Source organism: Hypanus sabinus, chromosome 30, assembly GCF_030144855.1.
Source record: "Hypanus sabinus isolate sHypSab1 chromosome 30, sHypSab1.hap1, whole genome shotgun sequence".
Taxonomy (NCBI): Eukaryota; Metazoa; Chordata; class Chondrichthyes; order Myliobatiformes; family Dasyatidae; genus Hypanus; species Hypanus sabinus.
Window position 1 is genome coordinate 34,185,470 of NC_082735.1, and position 21,212 is coordinate 34,206,681.

At 45.2% G+C, this 21,212-nt stretch overlaps 1 protein-coding gene across 2 annotated transcripts in view; it reads left to right on the forward strand.

The window, feature by feature from the left end:
• The first annotated feature begins 1,988 nt into the window (after positions 1–1,988).
• kdf1a (keratinocyte differentiation factor 1a) overlaps positions 1,989–21,212 on the forward strand; it is a 30,895-nt gene continuing 11,671 nt past the window's right edge. The window contains exon 1 of one of the 2 annotated variants that reach the window (XM_059954660.1): positions 1,989–2,166. The gene's annotated coding sequence lies outside the window, so the exon portion shown is untranslated. Of the gene's footprint in view, positions 2,167–2,628; positions 2,733–21,212 lie in introns of those variants that run through there. The other variant, XM_059954662.1, reaches the window with a different exon arrangement.

The window sequence follows — 21,212 nt, forward strand, 5'->3', positions numbered from 1 at the left end:
CAAAACTACCAATGTCCGCTTCCTGTTTAAGCAACTGTGCCTCGTGTTGGGTCCTGAGAGAACCAGGTAGAGCGGGGGTCAATCGGATTGATCCTTATGGCTCATATAGAGACATGGACATCACTGGGGATTTCTTTGAATGGACCTGACTAGCCAACGATTTATTAGAATTCTAAGACTTGGGGTCTTAGTAAAGCAGACTAGTTTCTTCATGTATCACTGCCACTTCACAAAATTGAGAGAAAGCTACATTAGGGTGTAGTTTTGTACTTCACAGTTTGGTTCCACGGGTAATCAATCAATCATTCCTTCACTTAACTTGTTACTAATCCCTTGTCTATATTCTCTTAGCATTAATAAAAATGATCCTTGTGTAGCAACCTCCAAATATTGGTCCAGACAGAGGCACTGTTCGGGGATAGTGGTTTTAATTGATCGATTGAGATACAGTGCAGAATGTGCCCTTCCAGCCCTTTGACCCGTGCTGCCCAGCCACCCCTCCAGTTTAACCCTCACCTAATCACAGGACAATTTAAAATGATCAATTAACCTACCCAGTATGCCTTTGGACTGTGGGAGGAAACCAGAGCACCTGGAGGAAACCCACACATCCAAGGGAGGACATACAGAGACTCCTTATGGATGATGTCGGGATTGAACTCTGAACTCCAACCCCTGCAATCTGTAATAGCACTGCGCTGACTACCAGAGTATTGAAGTAACAGGTGGGTTGCCGCTCGACGTTTGTTCACTACACTCCGACGTGTTAGGATAATAGGCTAGAGACTGGGGTGACCACATCACACCAAGGGACGATGGTGGATTGGTCACGTTGTGCTAATGCAGCACAAATCGTGAGCTTGGTGGAATATTGAGTTGGGGCCACTCTGCTAAGAGAACTCAGCGTTAACCAGAACAACCAGCTGAGCCTCTTTCTAAACTCTGCCTTTGTCACTCTTTCCATGTACGATGAAGGCCGGACCCTCACCATACACTGCCACCCCCACCCCCACCCCCCCCAACCCGGCTTCAAGGTTATTCTTAACAGTGGCTCTAGGCAGATGAGATAAAAGTTTGTGCTCACGTGTGCTGAGAATAATAATTAACCCTAAAGTATAGAGGCTGCCGACACCGCCCCAGTCTATTACATTCCACCTTGCCAATCGGCCTCTGTAAATATCTCTGAACATTCAACGTGTTGCTGTGTGTGTTTATACAGTGTTCCTGCTGAATAGCAGGGTCATGTGATATGATGATGTAAAAGTTTGTACAATTTTACTTTTTATTTAATGTAATAACAGGTTCTCCCAGACCAATTAGCCTGTGACATGCAATTACACCCACGCAGTGGCCAGTTCACCTCCTGAACCTTTCCGTTTTCCTCTCTCGGTTTTCGGAATGTGGGAGGAAACCGGAGCACCGGGAGGAAACCCACACAGTAACAGGGAGAAGGTACAAACTCCGCTGGCGTTGTACGCAGGCCGCTGGCATCCAGCCTCTGCAATTTGCGGGCCCCTGTCGTAACCTGGGGAGGCCCAGCTGACTCCGAATTCATTCACAAGGACATCACCATCTCCCGTGGTGAGACTGCCCTTCACCAAACACTCCTTATGTACCTTGTACTTCCACAAGGTCAAAGGTCGAGGCCCCAGGACCATTTAACCATTTTCTTTCTGTTTCCTGCCACTAGCTACATGGCTGTGTCATTTGTCCAGGAACTTTGCACTCGCCTGGCCATTCCATCTGACATTCCCGCTGGACCTCCAGATGTGCTCACATCTGCCTTTAAATCCGCGGTGTGTCTGGAATAACACATAACCTGGCGGTGTCGTGAGGCCGCTGGTCTGTCAACAAGGTGCAGCAAGCGGCTTCGTCCTCTGCTGCGAATGTTTGGCAACAACTTAATCATTGCAAGTTTAACTCAACAGCGCGTTTCCTGTTTCATTATTTTCCCTTCCTGGAGCACCTCGTGACGTCAGCGCTCACCTGGTCCAGGTGGATCTGCCGGGACGGGGCAAGAGAGAGAGTCCGAGAGCGACGGGGCAGAACGGGCTCGACCGAGTGGGCAGGGACCCGCTTGCAACCCGGAGCAGAGCGCGGGCGGCGGGAGCCGGGAGCCGGGAGCCGACCGCGGCGGGGCCTCGCCTCCCAGGAGCCTGTGTTATGGTAAGGACCCGGAAACCCAGGCCCGGCCGCCGATCCTCCTGGCTGTCGGCAGAGAGAGAGGGGGTAGAGGGCATTAAGTGAGCCTGAAGGGAGGGAGAATGGGGCAGGCGAAGCAGGAAGATAGTGAACGAGGAAGGGGCCAGAAGGTTGGCAAGGTCCACATGAGAGAGTTTTACATTTCTGACGCGTGCTGTAAGGTTTCTTTTGCTGCGAGTTATTAAATGTTGTGGAGCGGGGGACGCGGTGAGGGGAGAGTGTCCGCAGGTCCGCGGCCGCCCTTTCTGAGGAGATCCCTCAAGCGTTTCCTCTGATCCGCAAACGTCCGCGGAGACTTCGAGAGTCGGCTTTATCATCACCGACATGTGTCGTGAAGTTCGTTGTTTTGCGACAGTGCCATGCATACTAACTTGAAAATTACCGCAGCTTACAATAAAAGTATGGCGAGTGGGCTGGTGTTCTTGATTCCATTCGGAAATCTGATGGTGCAGGGGAAGAAGCTGTTCGTAAAGCATTGAGGCTCCTGTACCTCCTCCCTGATGGTAGTAATGAGAGGAGAACATGTCCAGGTTGGTGAGAGTCCTTGATGTTGGATTCTGCCTTCCTGAGGCATCATCTTTTGAGAATGTCCACATGGGTGGGGAGGCTAGTGCCCATGATGGCTGAGTTTACAACTTTCTGCGGTGTTTTCCGATCCTGTGCGCTGGAGTCTCTGGACCAGCCATTCAGAATGCTCTCTGTGTGTAGACCTTTGCTAGGGTCTTTGGAGTCACACCAGGTGGCCTCAAACTCCTAATGCAATGTTGCTGCAAGCGTGCCTTCTTTGTAATTGGGCCTAGGGAGATGCTGACACCCAGGGAATTTGTATTTGTTCTTTTCCACCACTGTCACTGAGACCTTGTTTCGGGCTTCTCCCTCCTCACTCTTCCATCCCCTGCCATTCCTTCTCTTTGCCCTCAACCCTCTTCTGCTCCCTTCCTCATTCACCCCTGATGAATACTGGAGTGTGTCCTCCCTCAGAGTAGAAAGCTGGCTCTGTGATGTTGCCAGTGTCTCCCATGTTGAGAAACGAGCTATTTGAGTCACCTGCCTTGTGTTGGAGTTGATGTGTTGTCCAAACCTCTCTCTGTCTCTAATCCTTCCAGCACAGCTTTTCATTGTGTAAATTTAACTTCCCTTTAATTTTCCCTTTAGTTTTCCCCCAACTGCTCTTTATTACAGTGGTTTATTTATTAAAGTAATTATTCATTTAAAGCAAGGATGTTATGATGTTATGTTGGGGCTTTATAAAGCACTGGTGAGGCCTCACTTGGAGTATTGTGAGCAGGTTTGGGCCCATTATCTAACAAAGGATGTGCCAACACTGGAGAGGGTTCAAAGGAGGTTTGTGAAATTGATTCTGGGGTTGAATGGCTTGTCATATGAGGAGCGTTTGATGGCTCTGGGTCCGTATTCACTGGAATTCAGAAGAATGAGGGGTGACCTCGTGGAAATTTATTGAATGTTGAAAGACCTTGAGAGGTAATGTGGAGAGGATGTTTCCTGTGGTGGGGGAGTCTAAGACCAGAGGACACAGAATAGAGGGGCATTCTATAGAACGGAGATGAAGAGGAATTTCTTTAGCCAGAGAGTGATGAATCTGTGGAATTCGTTGCAGTGGGCGGCTGTGGAGGCCAAGTCACTGGGCATATTAAAGACAGAGGTTAAAAATTCTTGATTAGTCCGGTCATGAAGGGATTTGGCGAGGAGGCAGGAGATTGAGGCTGAGAGGGAAATGGATCAGCAGTGATGAAATGGTGGAGCAGACGATGGGCCAAATGGCCTAATTCTGTTCCTATATCTTATGGTCTTGTTTAGAGATACAGCACAGAACATCTAGCAACCCAGCTATCTAACCCTAGCCTAATCACACAACAGCTTACAATGACCAATTAACCTACCAGCTGGTACGTCTTTGGTGTGTGGGAGGAAACCCACGAGGACGCGGGGAGAACGTGCAAACTCCTTACAGGCAGTAGTGGGAATTGATCTCTGAACTCCAGTGCCCCAGCACTAGCTGCAGTGCTACCTGGCGCCCAGATAGGTACATCTCTGGATAAAGAAGTCTCTCCATACATGCGTCGTAAATACAAAACGATGACCGACTTCCTGTAGACGCAAGCATCTGTGCCATCCGCAGGAGCCCGTTCGTTATCAGAAATCCCTCGATCTTCATCGCGGATCGGAAGGGCTCGTTCCCCGTGTCCTATCATGCTCTGCTTTTGGTTCACTCACCTCCGCGCGGATCTGAGGCCGTGGCTCTTGGACTAACCACGGCGATGACTGGTTTTCGGGCTGCAAGTGCACTTCTGTGACCTTTTGCTCAGTTTGAATTGTTTGCACGATTGGTTCTGTGATTTTGCATATTGGGTGTTTGACAGGTTTGTTTTTAAATGGGTTTCTTTGCTTTGTGGCTGCATGTAAGGAGACGAATTGCAAGGTTGTGTATAGTTTGGTAATAAATGTACTTTGAACTTTGGACACTAGTCGATCTTCCCGGATAGGCATTGCCTCTTCAATTGCTATTGTAGAGCAGTTTTTTGGTGTGAAGGAGCTACTTGTGTGGCAGGGCACGATGCCTCGTCATTCGTTCACGGCTGGGCATTTTCAGCTGCTAAGTTAGACTCCCTCAGCAGCCCTTGCATCATCTGGGATGTGACGCTACCGTCTTTGTGCCCTTTCCTTTCCTCCCATGTTGGTTCCTTCTGTAATCTTTGATTTTTTTTTAAAAGTGAAAATATTTGACTCACTGACGGGTTTGAGACCACCTGTGAAAGAATTTTACCGATGTGTCAGTGCTTTTTGTAGCTGCATTTCCCTGAATGGCGGAAACATTTTTAAATTTCATTACATCATTCTGTATGGGAGTGGGGGGTGGAGTAGTGAGATGGCAAAGACTACAGAGGGAAAAAGCTGAGGTGTAGTGGCCGCTAATCAAAAGTGCTTTGGTAATGAGGATGTGAAAAATGTTTTAGAAATGTAAGAGATTCTTGGTAAAAAATTTTTAGAATCACACTACAATACAGATACATCTGACCCATCGAGTCTGTACCAGGTCTTTCAAAGACCAGTCCAGTTAACTCTTTCCCTGGTCCTGTGGTTATTTATCTATTTCCTTTCACAAAGTTACTGTTAAACCACTTCCTGTGAGGCATTGCACTCTAAATTCTCTCTGCTTCTTGTATTTTTCTCCGATTCCTTTGTCAGTTGTCTTGAAGCTATACTCTGATTACCACATGTAACCTCCTGCAGGCCAGTTCCCTTTACTTACCCTGGGTTAACCCTTCATGCTGTCAAACAGCTCCTGGATTTCTTGGTTGTGAGGAGAGCAACATGCCGATTGACAGCTGTGTGATTCATCGTTGGAATCATTCCAGCAGATTCCTATGTTCTCTGAATCTGTACCTCTTCTTAAAGTGGGATGTCCAAATTTAGACACCAGCTGGTCATTTCCCTCTTTGCTCCTCCCTCATCTCATTCCCCCCACACTTTGTTCCTTGATGGTCCCTGCATTGTTGTATAATTATTTAAGTCTTCACTCACAACCAAACTAAACTAGAACTTGATTTGTGACGGTGATGCAGAGGCTTCAAGTGATGCCAGCAAACTGACTGAGCGCACAACAACGTCTCCGATAGAATATGTGCAGAAAATTGCGGGGTTATCTAGTGGGGGAAAACATGGAACTGCTGAGGACTTTTAAATGGTGAGAGAATGGGGAATGGCTGTTCCAAAGGACCTGGCATCATTGTACAGAAGAATCTGTTGGCTGTTCTGCAAGAGTAGTTTATCTGGCCTCTTGTTGCTTTCCTTGATCTTTTATCTACTTTCTGCACCATACCTGTGTCTCGGAATAGCTAATTGTCAGCTGGTCTCATTCTGGAGACCATTCAAGGAACTCAAAATGGCCAGAGGAACTCGATGGTTCGGGCAGCAGAAGACTACCCTTCAAGTGAGTTGGCGCTTGGCCTAGTGGATAAGGCTTCGGTCTAGTAACCTGAAGGTCACCGGTTTGAGCCTCAGCTGAGGCAGCGTGTTGAGCAAGGCACTTAACCACACATTGCTCTGCGACGACACCAGTCCTAGTGCCCTTCCCTTGGACAACATCGGTGGCATGGAAAGGGGAGACTTGCAGCTTGGGCAACTGCCAGTCGTCTCCCATACAACCCTGCCCAGGGCGCAAATCCATGGTCTCACGAGACTAACGGATGCCTGAAAAGAACTCTTCAGGCTGAGACCCTGAATTACGACTCTACACCAGACTTGAAGTAGGGTCTTGACCTGAAATATTGGCTTTCCATGTATCTCCTCATGCTGCCTGACCTGCTAAGTTTGTCCAGAGGTCTGCAGTGTCTCCAGTTTCCACAGCGCCCCTGTGTGGAGACCATCAAAGATTCAGCACCCCCTGCAAGCTATAAACACAGCCGTGGTCAGCATGCTGTCAGCTGAACTTGTGCAGCGTGCATTTCGAAGCGTGTTTCATTTATGGTGATATTTTAGTTTATGTGCTCTGTGTGTTTTCTGCTTTGCGGCCCAGAGGAACGTTGTTTCATTTGGTTGTATAAATGATGACAATAAACTTGAAACACAAGAGTTTCTTCGGATGTTGCAAATTCAGAGCAACGCACACAAAATGCTGGAGGAACTCGGCAGGTCAGGCAGCATCTCCAGAGGGGAATAAACAGTCGATGTTTCAGGCTGAGTCCCTTCTTCAGGACTGGAAAGGAAGGGGTAGGAAGCCAGAATGAGGAGCGGGAGGGGAAGGAATATAATCTGGCATGCAATGGGTCAAGCCTACATGTGCCAGCTCAGACTCCTTCCCCATCCCATCTTCTCAGTCTGGCTACTGCCCACTTCCTTTCCAGTCCTGATGAAAGGTCTCGAACGGAAACTGTTTATTCATTTCCATAGTGCTTCCTGACCTGCTGAGTTCCTCCAGCATTTTTGAGTACGTCCTTTCTTGCCTCTGGTATTGTTTTGAGGCACCAACCTGCCCGACCGAACGGCGAAAGGAGTTTTCAATGGCCAGAACGGCAGACTGTCATGTAATTTGTCTATCAGATCAGAGCGCTGTAGGCTTGGTACCTTTCATGGTAGCCCAGTGGTTAGCATGAGGCTATTGCAAGTCGGGACATTCTGGAGGTGGGGGTTCAATTCTGGTGCCGTCTGTAAGGAGTCCCAGTACGTCCTCCCCGTGGAATGTGTGGGTTTCCTCCGGGTGCTCTGGTTTCCGCCCACAGTCCAAAGACATACCGGACAGGTTAAATGGTCATGTAAGCTGTCCTGTGAGTAGGCTAGGGTGAAGTTAGGGATTGTCGGGGGTTGCTGGAGCCACAGCTCAAAGGGAATGAAGGGCGTTTTCCATGCTGTCTCTAAATAAAAATATAAAAAGACAGTCCTTAGCCAATTAGTTTTATGCCTTGCGATGCTAAAGAACAACAGAGACCGTGGGACAGTACAACATTCTTCCTGTATGCATAAAACTTGTGTTCAGAGGCACGACTGCGTAAGCACATGGACGTCAGCCAGTTAGAGCTGTGAGAAGAGTTTAAAAGGAGACAGCTTTACAGAGCGGGCACAGGGGTAGGAGGACTGTGGTTCAATGAGGCTTCGGTGATAATGGCTCGAGGTGAGGTCGGTTGCCTGTATAGAATACAGACAGGAAGTATATGCGTGAGACCAGTGTTCTGTGCTCGGTGTCAGATGTGGGAGGTCCTGGAGACTCCTAGCCTCCCAGATGGCCACATCTGTGTCAGATGCATCGAGCTGCAGCTCCTTAGGGACCGCGTTAGGGAACTGGAGATGCAGCTAAAAAAACACAGATGGTAGTTGGCCTCCCAGGTGCCAGGGTCCGGGATGTTTCTGATCGCACCCAAGATATCCTGCAGTGGAGGGAGAACAGCCAGAGGTCGTGGTACATATTGGTACCAATGACATAGGTAGGAAAAGGGAGGAGGTCCTGAAAACAGACTACAGGGAGTTGGGGAGGAAGTTGAGAGGCAGGACCACAAAGGTAGTAATCTCGGGATTACTGCCGGTGCTACGTGACAGTGAGAGTAGGAATAGGATGAGGTGGAGGATAAATGTGTGGCTGAGGGATTGGAACAGGGGACAGGGATTCAGATTTCTGGATCATTGGGACCTCTTTTGGGGCAGGTGTGACCTGTACAAAAAGGACACGTAGCACTTGAATCCCAGGGGGACCAATATCCTGGCGGGGAGGTTTGATAAAGCTATTGGGGAGAGTTTAAACTAGGGTTGCTGGCGGTAGGAACCAAACTGAAGAGACTGGGGAAGAGGCGGTTGGCTCATAAATAGAGAAAGCTTGGAGACAGTGTGTGAGGGAGGATATGACAGAGAAGGGATGCGCTCAGACTGATGGCTTGAGATGTGTCTATTTTAATGCAAGGAGTATTATGAACAAAGAGGATGAGCTTAGAGTGTGAATCAGTACTTTGAGATATGATATCGTGGCCATTACAGAGACTTGGATGGCTCAGGGGCAAGAATGGTTACTTCGAGTGCCGGGCTTTAGGTGTTTCAGAAAGGACGGGGAGGGGGGCAAAAGAGGTGGGGACGTGGCACTGTTGATCAGAGATAATCTGATAATCATGGCTGCCAAAAAGGTGGAAGTCAAACCAACAAAACGTTCCTACAATTTCTGCCGACAGCACAAAATTGTTGGGACAACCTCTTTCTTTTGAGGAAATTGTTGAGGCTGTGCGCTCATTACGTTTGAAGAAAGTTCCGGGTCCAGATGGATTTTCTGGAGAGTTTTACAAGATCTTTTCCTCACTGCTTATGCCTCATTAATGTTCAGTTTATTCGGATTCATTCAAGTCGGGCAGACTCCCTCAATATGTTTATGAGGGCTCCATTTCGCTTATCCTTAAAAAGAATAAGGATCCAACTGAATGTTCTTCTTATAGACCAATTTCTTTACTTAATGTTGATACTAAGTTTTGCCCCATAGGATTGAAAATATTTTACCATCTGTCATTTCCAATAACCAAACTGGATTTATCAAAAATCGATATTCTCACTTTAATATTCGTCAGTTATTAAATGTTATTTATTCTCTGTCTAACATGATATCAGAGCGTGTGGTATTCCTGGATACTGAGGAAGCTTTCGACAGAGTCGAATGGAATTATTTATTTAAAACTTCAGAAAAATTCAGTTTTGGACTTGTTTTCATTCAATGGATCACTAATTCTCATAATTCCAAGCCATTTAAGCTTCAACGTGGCACTAGACAAGGCTGACCGTTGAGCCCTTTGTTTTTTGATCTGGCCTGAGAACCTTTAGCCATCGCCTGTCAAGAATCTAATGCTGTCACTGGTATTTTAAGGAGAGGCACTATTCACAAAGTCTTGCTGTACGCTGATGATCGGCCGCTATTTATTTTTAGTGTTGGGACTTCATTACTTTGAATAATTTGATGCCAACAAATTCTAACCTTCCTTTCAAAATTGTAAGAAACCAATTTACCTACTTAGGTGTAACAATCACTAAAAATTATGTGTCTATTTAAAGAAAATTTTCTTACCTATTGAATCACGTAAAAAGGATTCGATCAAATTGGTCACCTCTTTCGTTATCGCTGATTGGCTGAATTAACTCTATCAAAATGAATATATTACCTAAATTTATATATCTTTTACAGGCATTGCCTGTTTTATTCCTAAATCTTTTTTTGATTCTCTTGACTCTAATATATCTTCTTATATATGGAAGAATAAGTGTTCTAGATTAAATAAAATTCATCTTCAGAAAAATAAAAAGAATGGAGGTTTAGCCTTATCAAACTTTAGATTATTGGGCAGGTAATATAAGAGATCTTACATTTTGGTTATATTACATTAATTGTGAGGATTGCCCGATGTGGGTTTTTTTAGAAGCTAACTCTGTTAATAAATTTTCTATTATTTCTGTTCTTGGGTCCTCACTTCCTTTGTCTCTGAGTAAATTAACTGATAATCTGGTAGTTAAACACACTATGAGAATTTGGATACAATTCAGAAAATACTTTGGCTTATTGAGATTTACTCCCATTTTTTCTAATTTTTTTTTAAACCCTCTATGATTGATGTGGCTTTTAAAGAATGGGATAGATTAGGTATTAAATACTTTCAGGACTTGTTTGTAGAGGGAAGTCTCTTTTCGTTTGAATGACTGTCAACTAAACATTGTTTACCCAAAACTTTTTTTTCGATACCTACAAATGAGAGATTTTTTATGGTCTCAAATAAGTACATTTCCTAAAGGTCCTGATAAGAACCTACTAGATGTAATTTTTAATTTGAAACCTTTTTATAATGGATCTATATCTAATATTTACAATATGCTATTGGGAATGAGAAGTGTTCCTTTAGATAAAATTTTAAATCTTTGGGAACAAGATTTACAGACTTCAATTTCTGAGGAAACTTGGAATCAAATTTTTTAATTGGTTAACACTTCACCGTTATGTGCCCGCCACTTTCTCCTACAATTTAAAGTGGTCCATAGGGCCCATGTGACCAAGGATAAGGCGAGGGAGGAGAATGCTGAGCCTCTAGCAATGATCTTTGCATCATCAATGGGGATGAGAGAGGTTCCGTAGGATTGGAGGGTTGCGGATGTTGTTCGCTTATTCAAGAAAGGGAGTAGAGATAGCCCACGAAATTATAGACCAGTGAGTCTTACTTCAGTGGTTGGTAAGCTGATAGAGAAGATGCTGAGAGGCAGGATTTATGAACATTTGGAGAGGCATAATATGATTAGGAGTTGTCAGCATGGCTTTGTAAAGGGCAGGTCGTGCCTTGCGAGCCTGATTGAATTTTTTGAGGATGTGACTAAACACATTGATGAAGGAAGAGCAGTAGATGTAGTGTATATGGATTTCAGCAAGGCATTTGACAAGGTACTCCATGCAAGGCTTATTGAGAAAGTAAAGAGGCATGGGATCTAAGGGGATATTGCTTTGTGGATCCAGAACTGGCTTGCCCACAGAAGGCAAAGAGTGGCTGTAGTCAGGTCATATTCTGCATGGAGGCCGGTGACCAGTGGTGAGCCTCAGGGATCTATTCTGGGACCCTTACTCTTCGTGATTTTTTATAAATGACCTGGATAAGGAAATGGAGGGATGGGTTAGTAAATTTGCTGATGACACAAAGGTTGGGGGTGTTGTGGATAGTGTAAAGGGCTGTCAGAGGTTACAGCGGAACATCAATAGAATGCAAAACTGGGCTGAGAAGTGGCAGGTGGAGTTCAGCCCAGGTAAGTGTGAAGTGGTTCATTTTGGTAGGTCAAATACGATAGCAGAATACAGTATTAATGGTAAGACTCTTGGCAGTGTGGAGGATCAGAGGGATTTTGTGGTTCGAATCCATAGGACACTCAAAGCTGCTACACAGGTTGACTGTGTGGTTAAGAAGGCATACGGTGCATTGGCCATCATCAATCATGGAATTGAATTTAGATAACATTGCAGCTATATACGACCCTGGTCAGACCCCACTTGGAGTACTGTGCTCAGTTCTGGTCGCCTCACTACAGGAAGGATGTGGAAGCTATAGAAAGGGTGCAGAGGAGATTTACAAAGATGTTGCCTGGATTGGGGAGCATGTCTTATGAGAATAGGTTGAGTGAACTCGGCCTTTTCTCCTCAGAGCGACGGAGGATGAGAGGTGACCTGATAGAGGTGTACAAGATGATGAGGGGCATTAATTGTGTGGATAGTCAGAGGCTTTTTCCCAGGGCTGAAATGGCTAGCACAAGAGGACAGAGTTTTCAGGAGCTTGGAAGTAGGTACAGAGGAGATGTCAAAGGTAAGTTTTTTTACGCAGAGAGTGGTGAGTGCGTGGAATGGGCTGCCGGCGATGGTGGTGGAGGCAGAAACGATGGAGTCTTTTAAGAGGCTCCTGGATAGGTACATGGAGCTTGGAAAAATAGAGGGCTATGGGTGACCCTAGGTAATTTCTGAAGTAAGGACATGTTCGGCTCAGCTTTGTGGGCCGAAGGGCCTGTATTGTGCTGTAGGTTTTCGATGTTTCTGTGTTCCAGAAATAGCTATATATCTGTTTACAACAGTGGCTGGAGTGGTTAGCAGTAAGGCTGATCAATACCCCCACCTACTAACCCACCCCTCCACTCTCCCTACGTATTCTATACATACCCACCCACTAACCCACCCCTCCACACTCTCTATGTATTCTATACATATCCACCCACTAACCCACCCCTCCACACTCTCTGTATTCTATACATATCCACCCACTAACCCACCCCTCCACACTCCCTACGTATTCTATACATATCCACCCCCTGACCCACCCCTCCACACTCCCTACGTATTCTATACATATCCACCCACTAACCCACCCCTCCACACTCTCTATGTATTCTATACATATCCACCCACTAACCCACCCCTCCACACTCTCTGTATTCTATACATATCCACCCACTAACCCACCCCTCCACACTCCCTACGTATTCTATACATATCCACCCCCTGACCCACCCCTCCACACTCCCTACGTATTCTATACATACCCACCTACTAACCCACCCCTCCACACTCCCTACGTATTATACATACCCACCCCTCCACACTCCCTACGTATTCTATACATACCTACCCACTAACCCACCCCTCCACACTCTCTATGTATTCTATACATATCCACCCACTAACCCACCCCTCCACACTCCCTACGTATTCTATACATACCCACCCACTAACCCACCCCTCCACACTCTCTATGTATTCTATACATATCCACCCACTAACCCACCCCTCCACACTCCCTACGTATTCTATACATACCCACCCACTAACCCACCCCTCCACAGCCCCCACCACCACTACTTTATCTCATCATTTCCTGTCAGAGTCACCTTATGTGCAGTACCTCACATCTCTTTATGAACATAAAATCAATCTAAGCTATTTTATATATGGTATATTTATTGTGATTTTTAACATAATTACGTCTTTATCTTGCTGTGCTTTTGTGCTGTATCAGATCCAGAGTAACAATTATTTTATTCTCCTTTACACTTGTCTATATGAAATAACAATAAATAAATCTTGAATCTTGGATGAACATCCAGGAATGTTCTGTCCCACAAAAATCAGGACAAATTCTGGGCCCAAAACATCAACTATTTATTCACTTCCATCAATGCTGCCTGGCTTCCTGAGTTCCTGCAATATTTTGTGCATGTTGTGTGTTGCTTTGGATTTCCAGCATCTGAAGACTTCCTCGCGTTTACAAATTCCATGAAGCTAACTACATCAGGAGAGTGTTGCTAACAAGGTTGTCAATCGTAAGAAACGGGCAGAATTGGGCGATTGGGCCCCTCAAGTCTGCTCTGCCATTTTCCTTCTCAACCCCATTCTGTTGTTTCTTCTTGTAGCCTTTGACACCCTTTCCAATGGAAAACCTAACAATCTGCTTTTTAAATATCAAGTGGTCAGTGACGAGCTCACGAAGCTCAGATTGGGTCTTGCCAAAGCTATTTGCTCTGGACCTTTACCCAAATGAGGTCAAACAGAAGTGGATCGAGAGAAGACTTTGACCACAAGGTAACATTCCAGGTAAAGGCAAAGGATTTCTGGTAAAACATTGGAAAATGACAGAAGTGCTGTCCGTGACTGTAGTCGTACATCAGATAGTGGACACGGTTGCTGCTCTGGAGGTCAATTTCTCAGCTCCAGGACATTGTCTTCCTCGGGTCAGTGTCCCCAACCCAGTCATCATCAGTAGTTTCCTCTATGATTCTTCATTTCAGGGGTTAAACTCTATTCAAGCTAGTCAGGATATTCTCTGATGATTGATTCACCTTCTGGTTTCCAGAGAGCGTTGTGACAATTTGCAAGGCATGTCAAGACTGTGATGGAATACTTTCCACTTGTCTGGATTTGTGCAATTCCAAAAATAACCATATAACAATTACAGCACGGAAACAGGCCATCTCAGCCCTTCCAGTCTGTGCCGAACGCTTACTCTCACCTTGTCCCACTGGCCCACACTCAGCCCATAACCCTCCATTCCTTTCCTGTCCACATACCTATCCAATTTTACTTTAAGTGACAATACCAAACCTGCCTCTACCACTTCTACTGGAAGTTTGTTCCATACAGCTACCACTCTCTGAGTAAAGAAATTCCCCCTCGTGTTACCCTTAAACTTTTGCCCCCTAACTTTCAACTCATGTCCTCTTGTTTGAATCTCCCTTACTCTCAATGGAAAAAGCCTACCCACGTCAACTCTATCTATCCCCCTCATAATTTTAAATATCAAGTCCCCCCTCAACCTTCTATGCTCCAGAGAATAAAGACCTAACTTGTTCAGCCTTTCCCTGTAACTTAGGTGCTGAAACCCAGGTAACATTCTAGTAAATCTTCTCTGTACTCTCTCTATTTTGTTGATATCCTTTCTATAATTTGGTGACCAGAACTGTACACAATACTCCAAATTTGGCCTTAACAATGCCTTGTACAATTTTAGCATTACATCCCAACTCCTATACTCAATGCTCTGATTTATAAAGGCCAGCATACCAAAAGCTTTCTTCACCACCCTATCAACATGAGATTCCACCTTCAGGGAACTATATATATAAAACTTGGGAAACTTGTCAAAATCCAGCCTGTTGAAATGGCAGCCTGTCTCCCCTTATAATTCAGGCACTGGCTGCACTGTGCAACGTCCACAGTTTTCACTGGGACTAGTTCCAAAACCTTTACTCTCTAGAAGGGCAAGGACAGCACACAAGGTTTATATTGCCACCGTCCCGATCTGCAAATACATTGTTGTTCTTTCATCACTGGATTAATCCCCTGCAACCTCTCGGGCAATCAGAGTTGGGCATTGACCAGCCGCATCCCTATGGTACGGATAAAAGCAAGGATATTGGGTGGCAAATCATTGGCACAAGTGGTTCTGCAGATGCTGGAAATCTGGAGCAATACGCACGATGTGCCGGAGGAGCTCAGCAGGTTGGGCCACATCTATGAATGGGAATGAACGGTTGACGTTTCAGGCGAGACCCTTCATCAGGACTGTATGGTAGTTCATCACGTACGTTTCAAAGGACAGCACGTGTGTTCATCCTCTTTGATATTGCATCAACAGATAAATTATAAATTCCTAGGATAGACAACCAGGTGTGGGCCATTTGGCCCTTTGTGCTTGCTATAACATTCAACAAGGTTATGGATGATATTCTGATTTTTCTGCACTAACCTAGTATTCTATGACGATCTTAAAAAGTTATAAATCTATGTATCTATGTCTTGAATCTTATTTATACCTTGTTGAAACCTGCTGAATATTGAAAGGCCTGGATGTTTCCTATAGTGGGGAGTCTTAGGACCGGAAGGCACAACCTCCGTATTAGAGGGGCTTCCATTTAGAAAAAGAGACAGAGGAAATTCTTCAACCAGATGGCGGTGAGTCTGTGGAATTCATTGCCACAGACACTGTGGAGGCCAAGTCACTGAGTATGTTTAAGCTGGAGGTGGATGGATTCTTGATTAATCAGGGTGTCAAAGGTTACGGGGAGAAGGCAGGAGAATGGGGTTGAGAGGGACAATAAATCAGTTGTGAAATGGTGGACCAGGCTCGATGGGTCAGTGGCCTAATTCTGCTCCTATATCTTACAGTGCTGTGGTTTCTGTATGTAATCCTGTAATGATGAGCTGTTTAGCATTGATTTCATTCGTGCTTTCCTTTCTGGAAGGACGTCCTTAGCACTGAGTGATTGCACCAGTCAACGCCAACCTTTGTCACTCATTCAGCCTCTCACCATTTCCTCGGTGCAGGCCACTCTCCCAATGGGACTTCCCTTCATGTTGGCATGTACCTGTGCACACGCGTAAACACCGGGCCTGCATTTTCATGTTGGCGTGTACCTGCACACACGTGTACACACCAGGCCTGCATTTTCATGTTGGCGTGTATCTGCACACAGGCGTACACACACTGGGCGATGTCACCATTTTGTGTAGGAATAAAATTTCCCAAAACAATCATGGTCATTGAAGGACCATGATCACCCTTGTGATACGACATGGGACGTATTGATGATGATTTACCAGCACCTGATCTATAGCTGTTTCAGATGTACCAATTATTATATTCTTCTCTATCTGTGACCTCACTGGGTGCTGCAAATGTTTGTTCTCCTCCAGTACTTTTCTCCCCCTATGAATCCCCAATTTTCTGTGTTCCACCGTCAGTGGCTCTGCTTTCAATGGCTAGTGACAGCAGGCAGTGCTGGGCCTGTTGTTTCTCTTCTGTATCAATGATTTTCCTGATGATATGGATCAGCAGTTTTCTGGATGACGCCGAGATTCGGGGTGTAGTGCACAGTGAGGAAGGGTTAGACTTTCAGTGGATTCTGGACCAGCTGGAAAAATAGGCTGAGAAATGGCAGATGGATTTTAATGCAGACAAATGTGAGGTGTTGCACTTTGGGGGACCAAGCAGGGTAGGTCTGACACAGTGAACGGTGGGGCACGTGTGGTAGAACAAAGGGATCTGGGAATAGAGGTCCACAGTTCCTTGAAAATAGCGTTACTAGGGTCTTCATAAATCAGAGTGCTAAGTACAGGAGATGGGTTGTTATGGTGAAGTTGTACACGACTCTGGTGAGGCCAAATTTAGAATATTGTGTACATTTCTGGTTAACTACCTGCAAGAAAGATATCAATAAGATTGAGAGAGTGCAGAGAAGATTTGCAAGGTTGTTGCCGGGACTTGCAGACCGGAGTTATAGAGAAGGGGTGAATAAGTTAAGACTTTATTTTCCTGGAGCGTAGGGGAATGAGAGATTTGATAGAGGAACACAGCGTTATGAGGGGTATAGTTAGGGTAAATGCAAGCAGGTTTTTTTTTTACTGAGTTGAGTGAGACTGGAGTTGGATGTCATAGGTTATGGGTGAAATATTTAAGGGGAACCTGATCGTGTTGCGAGTCTGGGACGAGCTGCTAGCGAGAGGAAGGTGGAGGAAGGTCCATTGCAATATAAAAGGCTATGAAAGGCTGCCCTCCGGGTGCAGTTTGCTGAGACTAGACAGAATAATAGTTTGGCACAGCCTAAATGAGCTGAAGGGCCAATTGCTGTATAAACATCTCCCCCTCCCTAAAATAATCCAATAGGTTATCCATTCACCAGAATTTTTGTTCAACCTTTGATTAACAATTTTGCCTGAATATCACCTCTGCAAATTCTTTCACGAATTTTGGTACATCATTGTTGTTTTAGATTTGCTCTTGATTTCACAGTAAGTGGGGTAAGCTATTGTATGTTTAAATGATCTCCTTTTGTGCTGTCAAATTTTTATCATGGTGAAACAGCAGATGAGCAATGGGCTCAATCACCTGGGGCCTTATTAGAGCTTAGAATAGACTTTGTATAGCTCATTAATCTTCTCAGACTGGTTTGGTGACAGGCACTGATCTGGTAGTACTGAAGGTGCTCAGCTCAGTGTGCTCGCTAGCCTGCCTGCTTTAGATACACGCACTGCCCTCTTCACCATATCCCTGCCAAATGGGGCATTCCGAATCCGTCCTTCGGAATGTGCTCCCAGCTCTCCCGTCGGCAGTTCAGTTCCGATCTGAATATTTTCTCTGTGGAGGCATCTCTCTTCTCACTTCCCTTCGTGTTCTTCTGCCAGGTCTCCATTCATTGGAGCGTAGATGGCCTGTTTCCATGGTGTGATTGTTATATGGTTATATGTACTTGTCTCCTCTGGTAACTGACACATGAAGCACAGGACACAGTTTCTCCCATGTGCTTTGTCAAAAGATGCAATAGCTCTAGTAGATTTCCCCTTCGCCTTCTGAAAAGAATAAACCCTGCCACTCTAACCTCTCCACGTGCCTGTAGATCACACTATGAATTAATTACCGTTACGCTGCTGGGAAGGTCCTTGGTCACATGGAGGAATCTTCATTGCTGTTTCTGTAACACTTTTCTTTTGACCAGTCAGGCTTGTTATCCCTGAGCTGATCTCCTGAACCAGGAGGTCCAGTGGACCACTCTTAGTCTGGCCTTTACCCTTTGACCTGTCTGGCATGGGTGACCCTACCGAGAGCCACATAAAGCCCCAATTCCAGCCAACATGGCTCTCCAGGTCATTGTGGCAAGCAAGCCTCCAAACCCTATGAAAGGTCCTTTTGAGGGAAGATCACACTATTAAACCTGTAACTCTTTAAGAACTCAACCGAGTTTTAGTTCAAAGTAAACTTATTATCAAAGTATGCATACGCCACCATATTCTTCCTTGAGATTCGTTTTCTTGTGTGCAATCACAGTAAAACAGAATCGGTGAAAAACTAGACACAAATAACAAATGTGTAAAAGAAGACAAAGTGAGCAAATAAATTAGTAAATAATTAATACTGAGGACACGAGCTGCAGTGCAGAGACTGAAGTCCCCAGTTAAGGCCGAACAAAAGACCTGTACAGTTTAGCACAACTTCCTTGTTTCTCTATTCAACAATCTTTCAACTTGCTCTACCACTTTAAAAGACTTGTGACTTTGAGAAAGTGAGGTAGCAACAGATCTTGTTCAGTGACTTTGTGTCTGCTAAATGGGACAATGAAACCTGTTTTAAGTGCCCTCTGACAGCGGTTCTGGGAAACACACTAAATCCTGTCACAAAAGCCAAGCAAGTAGATGATAAACACAGGAGATTCTGGAAATCTTGAGCAACACACACACGCGCTGAAGGAACTGGGCAGATCAGGCAGCATCTGTAGAGGGGAATAAATGGCCAACATTTTGGGCCAAGACCCTTCATCAGGGCTGGAAAGGAAGGGGGCAGAAACCAGAGTAAGAAGGTGGGGCGGGGGGGGGGGGGTTATGGAGGAGAATAGTTGACCATTGAGGAAAGGGAAGGAATAAGGACACCAGAGGGAGGTAGACAATAGATTAAAGGTGAGAGATGGCAAAAAGAACACGGAGGGAATGAAGAAAATGAGTCCACAGAGAAGATGGCTACAACCTGAAGTGGGCTAGCAAAGGGAATGCTGGAAGCAGATTCCACAGGGTGCTTCAGAACATAACAGAATAAGAGGCATCGATACAGTGGACAGCCAGCACCCATCTCTCCGAGTGGAAAGGGCATAATTCTAGGTGATTGGAGGAAAGTTTGGTGGGGGGGTGGATGTCAGAGGTGGTTCTTACACAGAGTGTTGGGTGATTGAATGCCCGGCAGGTGTGGTGGTAAAGGCAGACACATTAGAGACATTTAAATGACCCTAAGGTATAAAGATGAAAGAATAACACTTCAGAGGGAAGTGTTAGATTGATCTTGGAGTAGGCAAAAAGGGTGGCACAAAACTGTGGGCCAAATGGCCTGTATTGTGCTGGTATGATCATGTTCAAAGTCTCCATTCCCATTCCCCCTAGACCACAGGGCCTCTAAGTTCAAAGTAAATTTTATTATCAGAATCAGGTTTATTATCACCGGCATGTGACATGAAATTTGCTAACTTAGGAGCAGCAGTTCAATGTAATACATAATCTAGCAGAGAGAGAAAAAAATACAATAAAATAATAATAAATAAACAAGTAAATCAATTACAGTAACACACACAAAATGCTGGTGGAACACAGCAGGCCAGGCAGCATCGATAGGAAGAAGCACTGTCGACATTTCAGGCCGAGAAGTCCTGACAAAGGGTCTCGGCCCGAAATGTCAACAGTGCTTCTCCCTATAGATGCTGCCTGGCCTGCTGTGTTCCACCAGCGTTTTGTGTGTGTTGTTTGAATTTCCAGCATCTGCAGATTTCCTCGTGTTTGCTAAATCAATTACAATATACATTTATTGAATAGATCTTTAAAAATGTGCAAAAATTGGAATACTGTATATTTTTTTTAAAAAGTGAGTAGTGTCCGAAGTTTCAAAGTCCATTTAGGAATCGGATGGCAGAGGGGAAGAAGCTGTTCCTGAATTGCTGAGTGTGTGCCTTCAGGCTTCTGTACCTCCTACCTGATGGTAACAGTGAGAAAAGGGCATGGCCTGGGTGCTGGAGGTCCTTAATAATGGTCGCTGCCTTTCTGAGACACCGCTCCCTAAAGATGACCTGAGTACTTTGTAGGCTAGTGCCCAAGATGGAGCTGACTAGATTTACAACCTTCTGCAGCTTCTTTCGGTCCTGTGCAGTAGCCCCTCCATACCAGACAGTGATGGAGCCTGTTACAATGCTCTCCACAGTACAACTATAGAAGTTTTTGAGTGTATTTGTTGACATGCCAAATCTCTTCAAATTCCTAATGAAGTATAGCTGCTGTCTTGCCTTCTTTATAACTACATCAATAGGTTGGGGCCATGTTAGATCCTCAGAGATCTTGACACCCAGGAACTTGAAGCTGCTCACTCTCTCCACTTCTGATCCCTTTATGAGGATTGGTATGTGTTCCTTCGTATTACCCTTCCTGAAGTCCACAATCAGCTCTTTCGTCTTACTGACATTGAGTGCTAGGTTGTTGCTGCAGCACCACTCCACTAGTTGATATATCTCACTCCTGTACGCCCTCTTGTCACCACCTGAAATTTCTACCAACAATGGTTGTATTGTCAGCAAATTTATAGATCATATTTGAGCTACGCCTAGCCACATAGTCATGTGTGTACAGAGAGTAGAGCAGTGGGCTAAGCACACACCCTGAGGTGCGCCAGTGTTGATTGTCAGCAAGGAGGAGATGTTATCACCAATCCGCACAGATTGTGTATGTCACCATATATACAACCCTGAGATTCATTTCCCTGCAGGAATACTCAGCAAATCTATAGAAAAGTAATTACAGCAGGATCAATAAAAGATCAGCCAGAGTGCAGAAGGCAACAAACTGCATATATAAATGGACAGTAATAAATAATGGAAACTTAATGTCAAGTCCTTAAAGTGAGACCATTGGTTGTGGGGAAACATCTCAATGGATGGAAAAGTGAGTGTGGTTATCTCCTTTTGTTCAAGAGCCTGATGGTTGAGGGGCAGTAGCT